General features: G+C 32.9%; 1 long non-coding RNA gene across 1 annotated transcript; it reads left to right on the top strand.

Moving 5' to 3' along the window:
* Nucleotides 1-659: 659 nt before the first annotated feature.
* On the top strand, nt 660-17,308 carry LOC125503704. Its single transcript, XR_007281024.1, has 2 exons — nt 660-1,530; nt 17,233-17,308. It is a non-coding gene; the product is annotated as an uncharacterized LOC125503704 (long non-coding RNA).
* The last annotated feature ends 2,624 nt before the right edge of the window (nt 17,309-19,932 follow it).

The following is a 19,932-nucleotide window of genomic DNA, read 5'->3' as shown; positions in this document are numbered from 1 at the left end:
AAAAAATTAGATGATTTCATAGTGCCAATAAAAAGTTCTGGCAGTTTTTGCACCAAGACGCTCAAGAATTAGGTAGGTACTCACTTGCCCACAGCAGATAAACTCGGTTGCTCCATTAAAAAAAATCGAGGAACCAGACATTTTTTCTTAGTAAAAGTTACGTAGTAGTAATAGGTACCTACCCTTTTAAACATGTGCTTACGGGACACCCGTATTATTAATATTCAGTGCAATTTCTATTTGAAGCATGCGTGCCTTAGTTTTACAGATAATCACCTTTCAAATTGGAAAAGAAAAGAACATTCGCATATGAAGTGATTTCCATGGCTTGGGAAAAAGATTAATTTATGAAAGGAAATAAATCGGATTCAGAATTAGCGATATTCAGACTGATTCAGTGTTAAACACTGCCTTGAAAGCAGTTGTTTACGCTAAAATTCCACAAGAAATATTTCTCCCGACATACAGAATATGGTAGCAAATACACGATGCCCAGTGTAAGGCAGAAAACGTGAAATTATATATTTAGATGTATTTCTATAGTGCGATTCAATAAATATGTAAGTTTTTGCCACACACCTAAAATCGACCAATTTTCTTTTGGATCAGATCAGTTTCAGTTTGACCCGCCGAAAGGGTATCAGGTGGGCAAAGTTGATATTCATGCGGAGTTTTCCATCATTTTTTCGTGATTTTCAACCCATCTTATTTCGATCCAGCAGACTATCCATAAATCGTCGTTTATCGAGTTTGCAAAAAACCGGCAATTCACTTTCCTTGTCTCGCTCGCGCCACGCGTTTCTTTGGTGCATTGTTTCGATGGCAGTAGGCGGCGTTACGCTGCGAAGACGCCCGAAGCAATCGCGAAGTTGCTTTTGCCTCGTTTCGACAATGCTGCCACAGTCGGCAATCGCGGTCCCTGCTACGAGTAGCAAGCGATGTTTTCCGGGCGTTGAAAAAACCGCACAAGACATCGGCCCAGATATAAGCAAAAAAAGTTTCTCTTTTTACCGCGTGCTGAGTGTGAAAGGGCTTTTTGTGCGTCAATATACCCCGTTTTTGTGCATCGGCAAATAATGGATCGTTTCTTGCGACTTAAAAGTGTCAATGCGTCCGGCAGTTAAGTGATTTTGCCTGTGGAAAAGCTGCAGTTGAACGCCTGCTGACTTTTGCTACCAACCCAGACATTCCAAAACTTGTTCCTCGGCCTTCAGTACCCTAAAGTACAAATTGGTCGTAGCACCTGTATTTAGATATTAATCCTGCAAGTTTTGCGATTTTACCATTGTGGAATTTGAATAACGTTGCCAAAAATTCAAGAAAAACCTCGAGAATATCCTTACAGCTGATAAAAGAAACGACCAAATCTAGGCAGGTGATAAGAAAGGAGTTTCATCAAATTCTGCAGGAGTAAGATCGACGGCCGTAGCCGGTCGTTTACGGCTCTCAACTTCGGGGTGCTTAACTGATTTGTTTGTGCGTTTTGGATTTTAGTTTTTGTCAAAGTGAGTGACAAAAGTAGAGACCAAGGTAAAAACCCAATGCTAATTAAATAGTTGTTTTTTTTATCAATTTATAACCAATCGTTTTGAAAGCGTTCTAAAGTCGATGGAAAAAACTTGTTAAATTTTGCTGATACCCTAGAAAATTGATAATGTTTGCTATTAACCTGACAACCGGGTATTTAACAATGAATATATGGGCTTTTTTCAACAAACTTTGCAATTAGCACGCTCTGACCGATAGGGCAAAGCCTACTAAGCGATTAAAAAGTCGAACGCTTATTGGTGAAACCGAACTACGAATGTAAAACAATGGAGGCGTACAGTAATTAAATGTAATTAGCTACTTCAATTAACCGTAAAAACTGATATGTACTTCTGTTTATTTTTTGTTTCTTTAATGACTGGGTTTAAGTACTGCTAGTAGGTTACTATCTGGTAGAAATTTACAACGCATTTTCCCGTGTCTGATTAACAGCTGGGTTACAAGTGTCGACTAGTAACAAAGATTTATTCATTTCTATAAAACAAAAACATGCATCACAATGCATTAAGAGCCTATAAATGGATTGCATCAGAGTTTTGTTCTTTGTTTAGGCTTTCCTTTTAACTTTCAAGCAGCAGAGTCAAAAACTCCAGTTTAATGCAAGGCATTTAAGTTCAAGGTATCGAAAAGATTTTTTTCGTTTTCAAAACATTTTAGAAGTTGTTTCTAAACCAATTTTTTGCTCTTCCTGATTCTTATAGCAGTAAATATGTATAAATAAAGTGTTACTTAATTCCTCTCCAAAACAATAATTCACAAATAATTAACCACTTCATTTATATTTATTTATTGAACGCATCAATTTGAGTTGATACATAGGTAATATTGCTTTAATGTGATTTTTTGATTAGAAAGTGTCACTAAAGTATGGATCTTAGCGTAAAGCTATAACAACTATTTACTATAGGATTTATTTTCTTACTCGAGGGTTTGATACATTTTCAAATTAATAAAGGTTTTTTCGTCATTTAAAAAAAATTAAGGCAATTGTGAATATGGATAGAGAATAGCAAGAAAATAGAACTGTGGCGACAGTTTCGAAAAGTCATATGAGCCAATGAGCGTTGAAGGAAAGATAAAGAACCCTAACCAATAAAGGAAGTATAAAACACTTAGTAAACTTGTTGGTTTAAAAGGCAAAATATTTTGACTAAAAGAAAAATAGGAATACTATTTGCTCATGCTTGTCAGGTCGTCTTGTAAAGTTTCCTAAACACGAAAACTAAAATCACAATGACGAAATCGTTGTTAGGAAAATTACTTTTTTTAATTAAAAATGTTTTTAAAAGTAGAGGAATAGAATAGAACATGCATTTTTACATTAATACGTTATTATAATACAGTACTGGAGAAATTTCTTTGTCTGCTAAACAGTACCTACGTACCTACTTCTTAGAAACTCAACTAAATCCCAAATTGCGTTTTATGAATTATTCAGTGGAAGTTAGGAAGTGGACGTCTGCCTCTATTCTTTATAAATTTTTCATCTTTTTGTTGCCTATTATCTTTTTCTTCTACCCATATTCTTGACTCAAATTGATCCAAACCTCTATTCTTTATAAGCAAAGTTATTTGAATTTTTTTCTCTTCTTGTTGCCTCTTATCTTTTTCTTCTACCGATCTTCTTGGCTCAAATTGCTCCAAACCTGAGCGTATGTATAAAAGTGAGAAATGGAAACGCCAACATTCGTTTGACACAAATTTTAATTCATGGGCGTCTTTAAGTTCAAGGGCCCAAACAATTATGGATCTGATTTGAAATGTTTTTATTGTGGAAGTACCTACATAAGTATGTGCTTAATGAGGAAAATGGCTCAAAATACAGAGCTTCTCATTCATTTAGGCTGGTTTTTCTCCAAGTTTCTTACAATATAACGTCACCATCATAATCGTTAAACATGAACGGATTTTAAAACTCGGATCAAGACAATATTTTCAGTCGAAAATCGTATATGAGCGCTCGACATATTTGTAGATATTTGTTTTATTTTCGCTGTATACTAAATACCTATGCAGACTCGGATAGATTTAAAAATTGGTAGAAATTTAGCTCTATTTATATACAATATGGCAGTTCAATTTTTTCTCACTATCAGTAAAATAATACTGAAGTCGCTAACAGCAAACTGCAAACTTTTTGATTTTAGTAGATTTGGCTCCGATTTCTGTGCCTTGTTGCTTCAATATATTGTCTTGAAAACGACCAATTAACTTGCAATAATTTTTAAACTATGCTGCTGCAGTGCAAATATTTAATAATTAAGTTATTCAATTTTTGGTAGTTTGGAAATGTAATATCGTGTAAACGTGTATCTGTAAAAGTTAAAGATTTTTTGTTATCATTTTTTAGCTAATTTATAAAAGATAGCATTTCAGGATAAGTCGCGAGTCTAATCTAAGTCTAAGAACCATGTAATCATGTTGATTTGCAGTTTTCCTAAACTAACTAACTTTTAATAAGATTTTTTTCCGAATATTCTTAGATTCATTCGGAATAATGTTAAAAAGTATGAGAAATATTTGCCTTATGTAAAGAAAAAGTTGATTAACATTGGTTATTAGGATATGTGATCAATTGTCCTGATTTTTTCTATATCAGTGTTTGTTCCTGGGCATTCCGGGCATTTTAGTAACGTAAAGTTACTTCGCTCGTTACATGAAACCAGTCGGTACTTGTCCTAATTTGGAAGCACTGTCTAGGTTATAGTTCACATTCATGCCACAGCTTATTCTTCAAATTTTGATGGGGAATATCGAAAATTGTGCTTGATTTCATAACTGATAAAACGGTTTTTATTAGGTTTTGAAAAGGTTTAGCTAGAGTTTGATAGTAGTAAGGTCTTATAGTTATTTAATCCAAAGAGAACGAATTAGATTAGTTTTGGTTTCGTTGTATAGTAATTATATTTGATTAAATCAATTTGCAGTTTAGAAAAAACAGCAAAGCTTTTCATTAACATTTTTAATTAAGTTCGTATCATGTGTAATTGGAAATCAAGAAAATTGCTTTTATTAAGTTTACAAGATCTTATTGATAATAGAAAGGAAATTAACTAAAATAGAAGTTTTATCTAAAATTTAAGCAAATTGGCAATGCCATTCGCAAAAGTAATACGACTCTCATGAACCATCAAGAACGGCTTCAGTAAACGAGAAAATATCTATTAATATCATAAGCCGATAAAGTCAGCATTTTATTGTGTATTTCATCAAGTCTGTATTTTCAAATTTTCTGGTGTCTTGAAAGATCTGCCACATTAATTTATTCTTGAATACACTTGAGCAAACGTGATATTTTCGTTAGGTTTCCCATTCTCATGTCTGCTCATTTTCAGATATTGAGTACCGAACTCACTTTGGTTTATAATTTGCTGTGTGGTATACTACCTGCTCCAATGTATCTAGTTTTAGTTCACTTTTAGATTAATTATCACAGTTATATTGGTTTTGTTTTTCTGCTTTTATCACGATAGATAATGAAAGGGAAGGAATATTAAATCAGTAATGTAGGTATCTACTGTTGTTGCTCTGAAACAGTTATCATTGTGTCTGTGTTTCATACTTATGCTATTCGTTTCACGTAATTTGGTGTTAGGTAGCAGACGGATTGAATTATACTAATAGGTATGTTCACTAAACGCCACATGTTTCATTTACAAGCTTATGAATGACGTGATTTTTGTCTTTTGATTTAATTTGTGATAGCGAATTGTGTGTATTTATGCAAAATTCGCCCTGAAATTTTTAGTATACTTTTATTCCCTTATTATATTATATATGAATTTTTGCAAGGCGAAGTTTAAATTTTAAATAGTAATCACTTTTTTCCGCCTAACTGTATCAACCAGAATTTAATATAAAATAATTTTCCGTTCAAATTTACGTAAGAAAGGTATTATTGTTTGAAGTCGCCAAAACGCCGACGTTGTCGATATTTTTTCAAAAAACTTTTTAATTGCAAGTTAATGACAACAAAGTCGCAAATTTAAATTAAACATTTTATATTTCTAAAGTAAATTTTCAATGATTGGATATAGCATTGCTATAAGTCCCATAATTTAGAATGTTAAATTTGCCGTTAAATTTAATTAAAACTCCGTGTCTCAAAAACGAAGCCCTCTGCAATATATACTTTTATGTTTTTATCTTAAAATTGGACTAACCCTGTATATATCCGGTCGTGCCTGAATAGCTCAATATTTATATTCCTGCAAGTTTTTCTATAGCTGGGATAATTTTTTCAATTTTTTTGTTTACCAGATCGATCTTATTTTGCTCAATGAAGCAGATAGTTCTTAGCGAGAAGAATAGTTCTTAGCGAGTAAGAACTCCTAAGTAGCATATCTGGTGTGGAATACATACTTACATATGTACAAATCAGTTTGACTGAAATTTATTGCTTTTATGATTTACTTACGTATAGGACGTGACGGTAATCATAAATGCGAACTTCAGTTGCTTTGCAAAATTTTATAATTAAAGGAGATTAAGAATTTGAATAGAATATACCTATCTAATACTCCGGTGCATTTAATTACAGTTAATATGAATACGATAAAACGTATATATTATATCTAACAGGACAGAACAATATCATAAATCTAAATTTATAATTTTACTTATATTGCCAAACATACATACATAAATAAATATCTGCACGTAAGAGGTTATCTAACGGGTAGGCTACCTTGACAATCCGTGCAAGTTCAAAGCTAATGTCTATTTAACCCAAGCACTATATATTTTCGGTATTGATTATTGCTATTAATAGGCGATCAATTTATCTGATTGGTATATGAAATGTGATTTAAAAGGGCGGGTTTTCAGCTTGTTTGATCAAACCGAACTCTGCAATATTTTATGCAAAAATAATATGTTTTAAATTGTAAAGCATCTAAAATATTATCAATGATTTCTATGAACAGTTTGGCTAATTTATATAATAACTGACTTTCAAAAGATGACTTTACGGTTTGTTCTCGTTCGAAAATAGTCCTTTTAGTAGATATAATAGTCTTTTAAACCAATTGAAATATACCTACATACAAGGTGTTTCATGAGGAAGGGGCATATAAACGATAACCGCAAAATGCGTCTTAACGGATTTTCAGGGTTTCGTAATTGTTCTAAATTGTGTAATTTTAATTTAAAAAATGCAAAACGATGGGTTTTCGCAAAACGAATGAATACATTTTAACGAAAATTTCCAGCAATGAAGAGCTAGGAAAGAAGCATGTTTCGCAATAAAACAATTTTCTTAATTTTTGCCAGTAACGTGGGTACCTAAATGCTACCGAATTTGTTAAAGGAAAAAAGATACGCCACTGTATTTTTTATTATTACAATTACTGTTCAAATTTCTTATTATGTTCGAAATAAAAAATTATATCTTGTATTTTTTTTGCTTCGACAAGCAGTTACGTTTCTAAAGTCAGTTTGTGGTAGGTGGTTCAAATTGGACACATTTACAGGATGGTAAACTTTAATTTAACAAATGAAAATAATAAATTTATTCAAATTGCATGGAGAAATTTTTACGAAATTTCAGGGTTCAATATACTCTCTCGGCTTGTTTCTCAAAGGTGTTCCCAGTGGCGTGCGTACCTGCACGCTCCCGGAATTGTTAAGGAAAACATTGGTTCTGATGCCTAATTTATGCATCCGTTGACTAGTATTATTTTGTGTTTAAATTGTATTTAATAAAACCATTAATAATTCTCCATAAAATGTTTAAATAATATGCTTCATAATTGTGGTAAACCGCAGAATTCGCTGGTTTAAAACAACCGCCAGGTTGCCAAAAGGAAACCTGTAACAAAGTGATACGCCTAGCAAAAGCAATTTTTTTATTCTTATTAGAATGTTGAACTTATTTTTGTACCAAGAAGCTTACTTGCTAAAGCTTTATTAAGACTAATTAGCAGATGCCAATGTTAATCAAGAAGATGCCTCGATGGACGACCATTCCAGTCTGTTAAAACAATTATTACATGGAATTCAAATTAATGAACTAACGAAACTTAAAAAATCGGGAAGTTTCAGAAATTCTATTCCGTCAGGTTTAATTTTCGCCAAGGCAAATGCTAAATTTTTGTTTCGAAGTTCATCGATTTTTTTGCCATACACATAAAACTATCAATCGTCGTTAGAAAAATTCAAAGAAACATTAAGAATGGTTATATTTTCTTTACAGCTGCTCTGAATTCCGTACTGCTGCACCCAATCTACTCTCTCAGGTTCTTCACATGTGATACTCTACGTCTTCTAGCGCCTCTTTTTCTTCTTATCTATCTCTATATAACATTTCGCAAGAGTTTATATTTTGGACGGCGCATAACGTATCGAGATACTCAAGCTTTATTCTATTGGTAGAAGTTACAACTTCACATTTTGGTAACAGATTGGGGCGTATTTGTGATTAGTATATCCATGCTTCAACCACATATTGTAGTCTGGAGAACACGTGTTCTCCGGGGAAAAGTATTTCCACTCGCAATTCTATTTATATACCCTGTTTGAGAAGAAAGTTAAGTATTTTTCGAACACCGGTGTTGAAAATTCTACTCTTCTCCTGTCTTCCGCCTGATATAACTCCCGTTCCTATATACATAAGACTGTGCACTACTTCAAATTAAATTTTGCTCACATAGAGTTGGAAGTGATGATCATGCACCTTCTGGTCGCCATTTATTTACATAGGTACATTACGGTTTGTCGTAGTTTTACTTCATCGATCACCCATTTTCGAAATTTAAGGTTGCATTTGTTCACAATACCAGCTTGGTAATACTTTGATATTTTATCATATATTTAAAAAAAAATAGTTTTTGCAATTTATCATGTTTGAATCAAATATTTTCCGGAAGTCAGCTTGAATAAAATTAAGGCGTGTGAAAAATACAGTAATCCCCAAGTGCTCATTCGTACTTTTTTTCGGTCCTTTTTAAGAATGACTGAGTCGTACTTAATTCTTCATCTGATCTCGTGTAGGTCTTATTATTTTATTTATTAATCTTTATGTCTGACTTCCGAACATTCCCTATGTTTTCAGGTAAAAGTTCAAGGTAGTCACTGTTGCGGGCTATTGTTTAGCCGATTATCATCGAACACTTCTGCAGGGATCTGGAAGAGTTTAATAGTTTTCTGGGTCGTCATAATTTTAAGAAATAAATATGTGTTTGTTTCAATATTCTGGGCATATTTGCTTCAATTTAAATTATTTTGCAAATTTTCTCCCCCACTGCATTACACATCATGTGATTTGTCTTCGTGTTTTTCTTAATTTCCTTTATTTTTCTTATGGTTTTTTGTATGTGTATCATACGATTAGTGCTACATTTGTATTCTTTCCCATTGTCTGGAAACTCACGCTGCGTTTGCTGTTTCTACCTCTCGCTGAATTGTAGTCTGGGTGCTTGTATGTTGCTGTTTCTTTCTTGTATGCTTATCCATGTATTCATTTTATTCCTTCTTAGTTAAGTTACCTTTATATACCCTTACAATTGCAGATTGGATGCTATACGCTCTGTAATAGTTGTTACATCTGGTTCTGGTGGGTATAGAGTTTATTTGGTTACCTACCATTTTCAGGTTTATATCGGCTGTAGACAGCAAACAATATATTCTATTTGAATGAGAAGTAGGAAGTTCGTGTTTATTATTCTGTCGCTTACAACAAATATGCCTGTAAACTATCTACTTTTGTTTGGGCCACGGTTGCCTAAAAGGTTAATGGAACAAAAATAAGCGAAAAAACATCTAGTTTCTCTATGCTCGCACGCCAAACTAATTCTTTTAGAGTTGAAAACTAGTGTCAATTTGTAAGTGTTCGGAAGCCCAATTTTGAATATATATATGTTTAGGTATTAAATCAGATTTTGATTGATATCCATCAGCCGCTGATTGAAACCGGAAAAGACTCCGAGAATAAGCGAAATTTCTCAATTTTTAACAAGCTTGGAAACCGCAAAAAACTATTTGAAAAATGAACGAACTCGATGAATGAAGTTCAACCATTGATGCATTCCAGCCAGACCAAAAATTACAGTCGATCGTAATGGGGCTACGGTAGCGTGCAACCGCAGCAAATAACCCCTAATCATCGCACTAGTTAGAACAAATGGAAGTTAAGAAGATTACTACTTTAACATAAATCAGTCTTACAAGATCGTCCGAGTGTTATCCCGACATATCTGGGAATTATTGCGCGAAGCGAAAGATTATTTGTTCATTTTTTAAAGCCAGTTATTTCCCTTCAGCTGGAAATCTACAGAGCTACCTGATAATTATTTTTCATGTCATTAATTAACGCCGGTATTTCGTTCATACATAGCTCAGAAAGTTTGCTATGTTTTTAATTAAATTTAGCAATTATTGAGTACTTTTAATCCTTATTAAATTAAAATTATTACCGTCTTCTTAGTTTTAGATCCAAACTAGACTAGAACTTGACTGGTTTGCTCAATCAAATACGTTGTTAATTCACTGGTCGATAATTGTATTCTTTATTAAGCTCAGATTTCTATAAATAAGTTTGGCTAGCTTTTGCACATAAAAACTGACATCTTTTCAGTTGCAAAAAGCTCATCTGTAATAAGTAGAACTACATGTTGGCTAATACAAACTGAATTAAGCAAATGTACTGAAACTCATAATAAATTTAATGTAGAGACAAGTTGTTGGATTTTGAATTCCTCAATAATAATTTTCAAAGTAAAATATCGGTGTTACAAATATAATAAACGTTGTTTATATTGAGAAGATCATCTGACATGGTATGAGATGAGAACGGAAAGTCAAATTCAACCTAACATGAAAGTGTCTCAATATTTAGAGACTTGCTATAAGGAACGATTTACGAAATGAAAGCATTGAAAAATTGAAAAGAATAGAGAGCAGTAATAATAATATGAGCTTGAATGAACTACTTAATTCAAACTGCGATAAGCAAATGTGAAATAAAAGACGATAAGTAATGAAAATAATTTTAAATAGAAACGAGAGTGCAATTTTATATACTCAACATTTAATTTTATAGTCAAAAGAAACATGCTAAATATGCTTAATATTATAGAGGGTGTTTTCAGATTTTTAGCCAGCACTTTAGCATTTGATATACACTTTATTAAAAACCGCTCAGTTTTATGGCCCTTAATCTATCAGTATAGTTTACGGCTTACGTACCAAAAGCGATTTACTGAAACAAAAAATGAAACGAAAACCAGCGTTAAAACCTGATTTTGGAAAACTAATTATTCTGGTTAGTGGTAAATAAACGCGGACACTAACATTTGCATTTTTGGTTTCGTGGCACTCCAACATCATCAATAAGTTTTCATTGACTGCAAATTTTCTTCCAAGTTGAGCAAAATATACAGTGACATATAAATTATTCATATATTATAACTTTTTGGAAAATACTAATGTTTGCCACAACCATCTCAAAATAATGTCAGTAATCTCAGTAGATCCAGGCAGAATAAATCAGAAATAAATCACAGTTGTAGTATTAAATTTGCTCAATCCTTCGTTTTCGAATGTCTGTCACTAAAGTAAATGGTGTCGATTTGACCTAAGCACCTCAGAAAAAATGGAAAGCGTGTATGACAGGTATAAAAACACGAACATAACACACCACACAAAAATGATCTTGTTATAATGCATTCAATAAATCAAATGTTAATTATGTAATTAGAGTTAATTAGATTATTATGGTTCATTTTTCAAATAGTTTTTTGCGGATTCCGAACTTGTTTAAAATTGAGAAATTTTGCTTATTCTCGGAGTGTTTTCCGGTTTCAATCAGCGCTGATGGATATCAATGAAAATTTGATTTAATACCTAAACAAATACAACGAACATACAAAAACTTACAAATTGAAACCAATTTTCAACTCTAAAAGAATTAGTTTGGGATGCGAGCATAGAGTTTTTTCTAGAGCTCGAGGTTTTTTCGCTTATTTTTGTTCCATTAACTTTTGAGGCAACCGTGGGCCAAACAAAAGTAGATAGTTTACAGGCGGATTGGTTGTAAGCGACAGAAATGAGAAGGGCGATAGATTAAGCTGGCTCGTCAGGATGAGAACATTATAGTAATAAACACGAAGTTCCAACTTCTCATTCAATACAATACATGATTTTTGTCCACAGCCGATATAATTCGGAAAATGGTAGGAAAGCAAATAAACTTTCTACCCATCAGAACCAGATGTAACAACCCGGTACTTGCCAGCATGTGAAAAACTGGGAAAAAGCAGCGGAACAATATAGATATCAAACTATTATAGAGATTATGGCATCTAATCTGCAAAAGTGAGGGTATATGAAGGAATAAAAATAATACATGAAGACAGCATACATAAGAAAACTAAGAATAAGAAATACATAATATAAGGAAGATAGAAGAATAATACATAAGGAAACTAAAAGGAATAAAAATAATACATGGATAAGACAATGAGAAAGAATAAAAATGTAGCACGAAACATATGATACCCATACACAAAACCATAAGAGAAATGAGGGAATTTAAGAAGAACACGAAGGCATATCACGTGATGAGTAATGCATTGGGTGAGAAAATATAACGGTTGAAAGACCGGAGCGGATTCTACTGGAAGTTGAAGTTAATACGTCCAGAGTAATGAAACGAAAATTTAGTTATGAATTTTTGAACTATTGAACCCGATCAGATCCCTGAAGAAGTAGTAAAACTGTTCGATGATAATCTGCTAAACAATAGCCCGCAACATTGACTACGATGAACTTTTACCTGAAAACCTAGAGAATGTTCGGAATACAGACACAAAGATTAATAAATAAAACAATAGGACTTACACCAGATCAGATGAGGAATTAAGTAAGACTGAGTGAGTCTTAAAAAGAACCGAAAAATAGTCCGAAAGGAGCACTTGGGGATTAATATAATTTTGACACGCTTTGAGTTTATTCAAGATGTGAATTTGTTCTTTGTCAACTACGAGAAAATTTCAGGGTAATCCCAAGCTGGTATTGTGAACAAACGTAACCTCAAATGTTGCAAATGGGATGATCGATGAAGTAAAACTCCGACGAACCGTAATGTACCTATGTAAATAATTGTGGACAGTCTTATGTATATGTAAGTATAGGAACGGGAGTTATATCAGGTAGACAGGAGAAGAGTAGAATTAGCAAGACCGGTGATTGAAAAATACAAAAAGTTCTTCTCAAACAAGGTATTTATATAGAATTGCGAGTGAGAATACTTCTCAACGGAGAACACGTCTTCTCCAGACTACAATATGCAGTTAAGCACGGATATACTTAGCCGAAATAGGCACCAATATGTGACCAAAATGTGAAGTTGTAACTTCTACGAATAGAAGAAAACTTGAGTGTCGGGATACGTTATGCGCCGTTCAAAATATAAACTCTTGCGAATTGTTATACAGAGATAGATAAGACGAACCTGAGAGAGTAAATTGGCTGCAGCAGTATGGAATTCAGAGCAGCTGTAAAGAAAATAACACCATTCTTAATGTTTCTTTGAATTTTTCTAGCAGCCATTGATAGTTTTATGTCTATGGCAAAAAAATCGATGGACTTTGAAACAAAAATTTGGCATTTGCCTGGGCGAAAATTGAACCTGACAGAATAAACATACACATACTCTATATGTTCCCAGACTCTGGAACTTTGAAATTAAATTTGACAAACGCAATTCACACTCGTAAAATGAAATGTTATTGTGAAATATTCAAATATAGCTACTCCATACCATCATGCAAAAAAAACAGTGTAAAATCCACAAGATACCTAACTTCGTAATTTTATAACTGAAGAAGATATTTCAAACATACTCATTATAAGATACAAACACCCACATAAAAATAATAAGAATGACTTTGTTTCACAATAGTTTTGGGAAAACTGAATCAAGCATCGAATCCATGGAATTTTTTTACAACTAATCAGGAGCACTTATTTTTAAAGCACGTAAGTTTAAATTTGAAAATTCTTATTGGAGCATGGACATGACCACCTAAAAAAGTAGTAATGAGAATAGTGCGAGGAGAAGCTTTATAATGTTTCTAATAAAGCATCAGTTAGGTGTTCTAAACCGCGACGGAAATAACAATAAAACGCTTGCATAACGCATTGTACAAACGCAAGTCACCTGGAGGAATAAAATTCTAAGATTGTAAATTATTAACAACAATTGGCCTCCGGAAACAATGACAGATAAATTACAAATCTAGTAGTACAAATAAATCAGCACCTTAGAAATTACTAGGTGAAAAACACAATAAATCAAACCAAAGAGCACTCGGAACTAACAAAGGCAAAAAGTCAGACAGTGAGCTATAATATCTCTAGATAGACATTAATTTTCTCACAGCCAATGTTTACATTTACGCTTTTTCAGTATTTTATAAAAATCTGTAAAATATTAACGTAATCTTAGACATGTTTGCATTCATTCTTATAAAGGTCGTTGTTATATGATAGTGAAAACATCAAGGCCGTTCTAAACACATAATTAATTTTTTTATGTCAATTATTTGAGTATCTTATAAATAATACTTGTTGGGGAAATCAATTAAAACAATAAATTGCAACTCCGATATCAGGAAAGCAATTGGAAGTAAGCTGTGCGGCTTACCCCACCTGCACACTTTATTTTGTATTTCATACATCAATTAAGCCAACATTGACGAGAAATGGTTAACGATTTGGCAAACAAAAAAAAAATTGCCATTAAAAAAGTAAGTGACATAAAAATATGAAAGGAAATTTTGTGAAGGGTAGGTATCCTATAGTGAATGATATTTTTTTTGTGAAGGGTATCCACCTCAACTTTATATTAACTGTAATAAGCTTTACTAATTAATTTATTTTACTGACAAATTTTTTGGTTTTTAAATACAGTCCTTTTAATTTTTTATTGTATTTTGCGTCGTATATGTTCGATCTTGTTGATATGATGTAATTAATAAACAATAATTGAAAATAGTAATTAATAAACAAAACCAAATCAGCGGCCATCAATCATCAGTCTATGTATTCCAAGAAGGTAAAATTCCTAAGATAAAGTAATCTGCAAAAACACCCCGCAGCCATGATGTCGGGAATATATTCAGGCAATAAAAGCAATACTCAACGATTATTTTCAGCTTATTATTGTTTCTCTCTCTGTATGTAACAGACTTGTTTTTGACCCATTGTATTATTTTTAAAAAATCTAACATTTATTATATTCGTTATAATCCATTTACAATAAATTTATTTTGTGCGTTCAGTTCTGGTTTGCCGATTAGACTAACTGCCGTGCCCCTTAATAAGGAGTTACATAAAATGGAAATATTTGTTTAATATTATTTATTGTTTCTGCATCAGAAAAAACTTATGTTTTATGGTAATCATGCAACCTGCCATATGTTTACCATTCTTAAAATCAATATTTGTTGAATTCGAGTTTCATGCGTGCTTTAGAAGTATTCACGGAAATAAATTCACATTTACTCCGTAATGGTAGCGCAAAATTATAAACCTTCTTTGTGTACCTATACTGTAAGTATTTCATTAAAAGTGTATAGAATTTTTTGTATTACATGGTTTGTTTCGCCTTACCCTTTAATTTAATTTATTGTTCGTGCAATGAAATCTTTTGCAGTAACTGGTCAGCGCATTCAATATTTTCACTTTTTTCTCGTCATTGTCGTAATTTGTCTAACGGAATACAATTATGAGGATGGAGCAACATTTAGAAAAATACGCAATTATTGTTAAATATATGGAAAAGCTCAATTAAAATGATACATTTCGGCTTTTGGTTTGAGTTTTACTTACATCTCCTGAAAATTTTTGCACTTGAACATTTCAAGCTAGACAGGACAGGACAGCTAAATGAGTGCACATCGCTTACTAAATATATGTTTATTGCATACGCACTGCTAATATCAATTGATTACTAACATTTAAGTTGTGGTTCTTGTTAGTCGGTTTAATTGGAGAAATAACTGTTAATTTATTGTCAGGTTTAAGTTAAGAAGTTTCTTAATTAAAAGTGGACCAGATTAAAAACCACCAAACCATACGTGTGCCTGTACAATAGCGCACTGAGAATTGCTGTAACGGAGAAAAGAATGAAAAGATATAACAAAACCACAGGCTAATTGATCATATTGCGTAACCGTTCATCCGATGTATTTGGACGACAAGATATAAATGGAAAGACACTCAGACCACAAAAAACGTTCCTCATTTCGTGGAAAAAAATAATGAACCGTTCTGGCGTGGATTGGTAAACCGAATCCAAATCGAAAGATTTAGGTATCAATTAAGTCCGTATTAAGTACACGATGATTTCTATTCTTACCTATAAGATTTTGTGGTTTGGCTTATTATATGGAAACAGTTTGGCCCTCGGATATACGTGGTTATATGAAACGGCATATTATGAAAGTAGTTTATTAATTTTCAACACCCCAGAACACAACAACAAGAAAGTTCACGGAAAACCTTTCTCTGTCCATGATAAATTAAATATGATATGGATTTGCTATTAGGACTTTGCAAGGTTTTTTCAGTTGAATGATTGTATTGTTAGAAGCAAAAATTGGAATTTTACTTTTACTAAGAAACCAACTGAGAATTTCTTGTTATTGACGATTTGTTGTTATGATACCATATGATCGAATTTGAGGAAAATAAAATGAAATGAAAGGAAACTATTACCTAAACCACACCACAATTTTTTTCTCGGATAGGTCGGACACGCTGTTACAAATAAAGGGTACCAAAATTGTTAAGGATTATCAGAAAGTAATATGAAACGTAATATGTAAAATTTTTAAACATTTCGAACGCACAAAAAAATTGAATAATTAAATGGCCATATGGTTCTGTTTGACTTGTTGTTTTAGGAGAAAATATGAGCTTTTATTAAGGCATTTATAATTCATGTAACAAATCGCATTTATCTGGAAAACGGTTGCATTTAATCAGATTTTAATTAAGGTTCAACGTTTTAATATTTTGCATAAAATAACTTAAGTTACTTAATTTAGAAGATCAATTTTTGGACATTATCTACTGGAAGTCATTTCCTACAGTTGAATTTTGGACTAAAATTTTTCCACAATAATTTAGAAATCGTATACAGTCTCTGTATTATGCCTTCTAGAAACTAACCTTTTTATAATTTATAATGCATTTATCGGTATGGCGGTTAATGGCACTATCAGATAAAAATTATTTTAAAAAGTCATAAGGAAAATTATTAGCATGTTAATTCATAAGTTCAAAATGAGAATGAAGTTAACGACGGCTCGGGCGTCGTTGTTACAGGAACACTGTGGAGCTTTGTTGTTGTAAAGCTGGTCGGAATGCTCAAACTGTGCCAACGTAAACAGTCTTTCTATGGTCACATCGAATAAAATTAAGTAGATGCCATCATGGTGGCAACAATTAGGAAACATTAAGTCCCAATGTTGGTTCTTCGAGCCGGATGTGGTCAGCACTGTTCTTAACTCCTACTTAAAACCCAATATATCACCAAGAGTTAGATTTGAAAAACCAATTTGTTTCGACTAGTCGAGGATATATCCCGAATAATGTGCACCATCATGTATCTTCTTTAGTTAGAGCCTACAAAGTTACAAGTTAACTTCGCTTCTAAAACAAGTTTGTTTCCGCTTCCAGATGAATATGTATCCGTGGTATCGAGACTCAGTAGGTGGTCATCAGCTGAGCCAAATTTGTGCCCCCATGGCGACAGCTATTAAGTCCGAAAATGGCTACAACGATTGCATGCTGGCTTTGGATTATGCTACACAAAGCAAGGTAAGAATGTTTTATTTTTCAAGCAGTATCAATGGAATTGTGTTGCCCATTTTGAGTAAAACGACCGTTTCGTAACCCAATGGGATTAATTCAAATCTGGTAGTAGAATGGACATTGTCGTTTGCTATTTGAACCATTGCTAGCGAGCAAATTGTAGGGTTTTGAAAATTAAAGGGGCAAACTGCAGGTGACCGTATATACTGTACTGTATAATGGCAAAAATGCTAGTTGAGGTGCATATATATTTTGTTCAACAAACATTGGTTATTTATATGGCACGTTTCTAAAGTATTTTGTTATTTAGGACGACGAAAAAGAGTTAACGCCCTCGTCACAACGAAATTTAAAATGACAATCGATTTGTTGGTATCAAGTATAGATTTATTTTCATTAGAGTTTTTTTTTCTTAATGGAAATTATTTAAAAATTGATTTCATATGTGGTTAGAAGACTGTTTTTAATATGTTCTCTGATGTTTTTGGATTTATTGTTAAATAACTCTTATAGAAGGCGTTCCGTAGGCACATAATCAAAGGGGCACTGAGACACTCTTTGACCCCAATGAGGACCAAATGACCTAACTTTTATTAAGATAAAATGTCCGATTCTTTTGCTATTAATGAACATTTTTCAAAAAAATATGTTTTTTGAAATATCGGTAGAACGGAATGATGGATTTTAATGAAACTGGCGATAAATTTGTTTCTATGTAACTCATGTATTATGAAGCAACCGAGTTCATCCGCGTGGGACAAGTGAGAAATTATTAAGTGTCTTGGTACAAAAACCACCAGAACTTTTTATTCCGCACCTGGAGTGAACTGATTTTTTTGAGTTAATGCACATCCTTTTTGAAAATTTTCGGGCTTTTTGCAAAATTTTTAAGCGATCATAGGTTTTGCGCAAATAAATGTTATCCGTTTCCTCGCTATTGAACAATTTCAGACACTAACTGGGACACTACGTCGTAAAAATTGATAATATTCTTTTGTAATAAATTAATTTGAAGCTTTTCATAATTTTTAGCTGATCGAAATCGTCAAAGTCTTTCGGAGGCGTTTTTGTCCGAATTGCGTTTTGAATCATCCGAATCCGAAATGTTACGAAATGAAGAAGCGAGTCTTTAGCAAAATTTGGCGCTGGCGGCAACAAATTCACAGAAAGTTTTATTAAAGCTCGTCTGTGCTCTATCCGCTGAAACAAAAAAGTTTATTTACGCTTTGTTAATGTAAAAAGTTAATGAGTGTCTAAAATTTTCAGTTGGCAAGAGAACAGAAGTATTTTTTGCTTTAAAACGATAAATGCCACAAGATTTTACAAAGAGCCCAAAAATATTTGAAAACGATTCGTGTATCGTTCCAAAAAAATCAATTGATGCCAGCTGACAAATAAAAAAATCTGGTAGCCTTGTACCAAGATAGTGAAGAATTCCTCGCTTGCCCAAAGCGGATGAGCGCGATTCCTGCATCAAAACCATTTTTCTGATTTATCAAAAAACATGTTTTTTGAAGAACTGACCATCAATAGCAGATTAACCGGACATTTTTTTTCATAATAAGTTTGGTCATATTGGCTTCATTTGATCCTAAGAATATCGCACTACCCCTTTGATCATGTGTTCCCTAAGGAACATTCTATCCTGTATGTGAATGCCGCATAATGTTGTCAATGCCCTCTAATCCAAAACTTCCTGAATTAGAAATTTTGCAGTTACTCAGTAGTGGATTAGAAATAGGACATTTTATAAACAAGTGTTTTTCGATTTTATGTCGGTATTTCGAGAGCTCTTATAAAGAGCTGCTACAACTTTGCAAAATGGTTCCTTTTGGTAAAGAAAACCAGAGCCTTCTGGTAAAGAAGCTACGAGACGTAAAGTCTTTTTTGCGCACATGGATTATGGAAAATAGGTATGAATGCCAATACGGAATTTTGAAACGAATGCCTTACTAAGGTTTTTTTCAATTTGGAGGTTTTTTACATTATTTGATACTTTTGGGCTGAGTATATAGAGTGTTATATACATATACATTATGTTCACAAAAATATAGAATTATTAAAGTATCTCCCAATGCACCCTCTCCCTATTTAAATAAAATTTTGTGCACTTAGGTACCAAAACACGTCCAAAGTAATCGCGAGTATGGCATTGTTGTGAAGTGAGGCGGTTTTCTGAAATTGACTGCAATTAATTATTTTTATACTGGAACCGTAACAATTTTAAGCTATTGTCAAATTCCGCTGGAAATGTTACAAAGTTTTAATACAAAGCATTTTGCCTGGCATCTCATATAACTTATAAGAAATAGAGGTAAAAAAATTACCTGAGGACATGCAGGCCGGAGATTTTCGCCACGTTATCTGTTTGAATTAATTTTTATTCTATTGTTGATTTTTTGAGTTTTGACTTTCAAAAATAGTTGAAAGTAAAAAATTAAACTGAGCATGGGTATAAGTTGTCTAATCTTCAGAATGCATGTAAAAGCAGATATTAGTAGACGAGTAATCTCTGCTTAGTAGTCTCTTAGTAGTGTACTCATCTTTGATGGAAGCGCATTCTGT

The sequence above is a fragment of the Dendroctonus ponderosae genome, unplaced genomic scaffold, assembly GCF_020466585.1.
Source record: "Dendroctonus ponderosae isolate FM_Combo_2020 unplaced genomic scaffold, Dpon_F_20191213v2 Dpon_F_20191213_25, whole genome shotgun sequence".
Classification (NCBI taxonomy): domain Eukaryota; kingdom Metazoa; phylum Arthropoda; class Insecta; order Coleoptera; family Curculionidae; genus Dendroctonus; species Dendroctonus ponderosae.
Note: the sequence above shows the minus strand (reverse complement) of the source record. Positions and strands in the feature narration are given on the sequence as shown.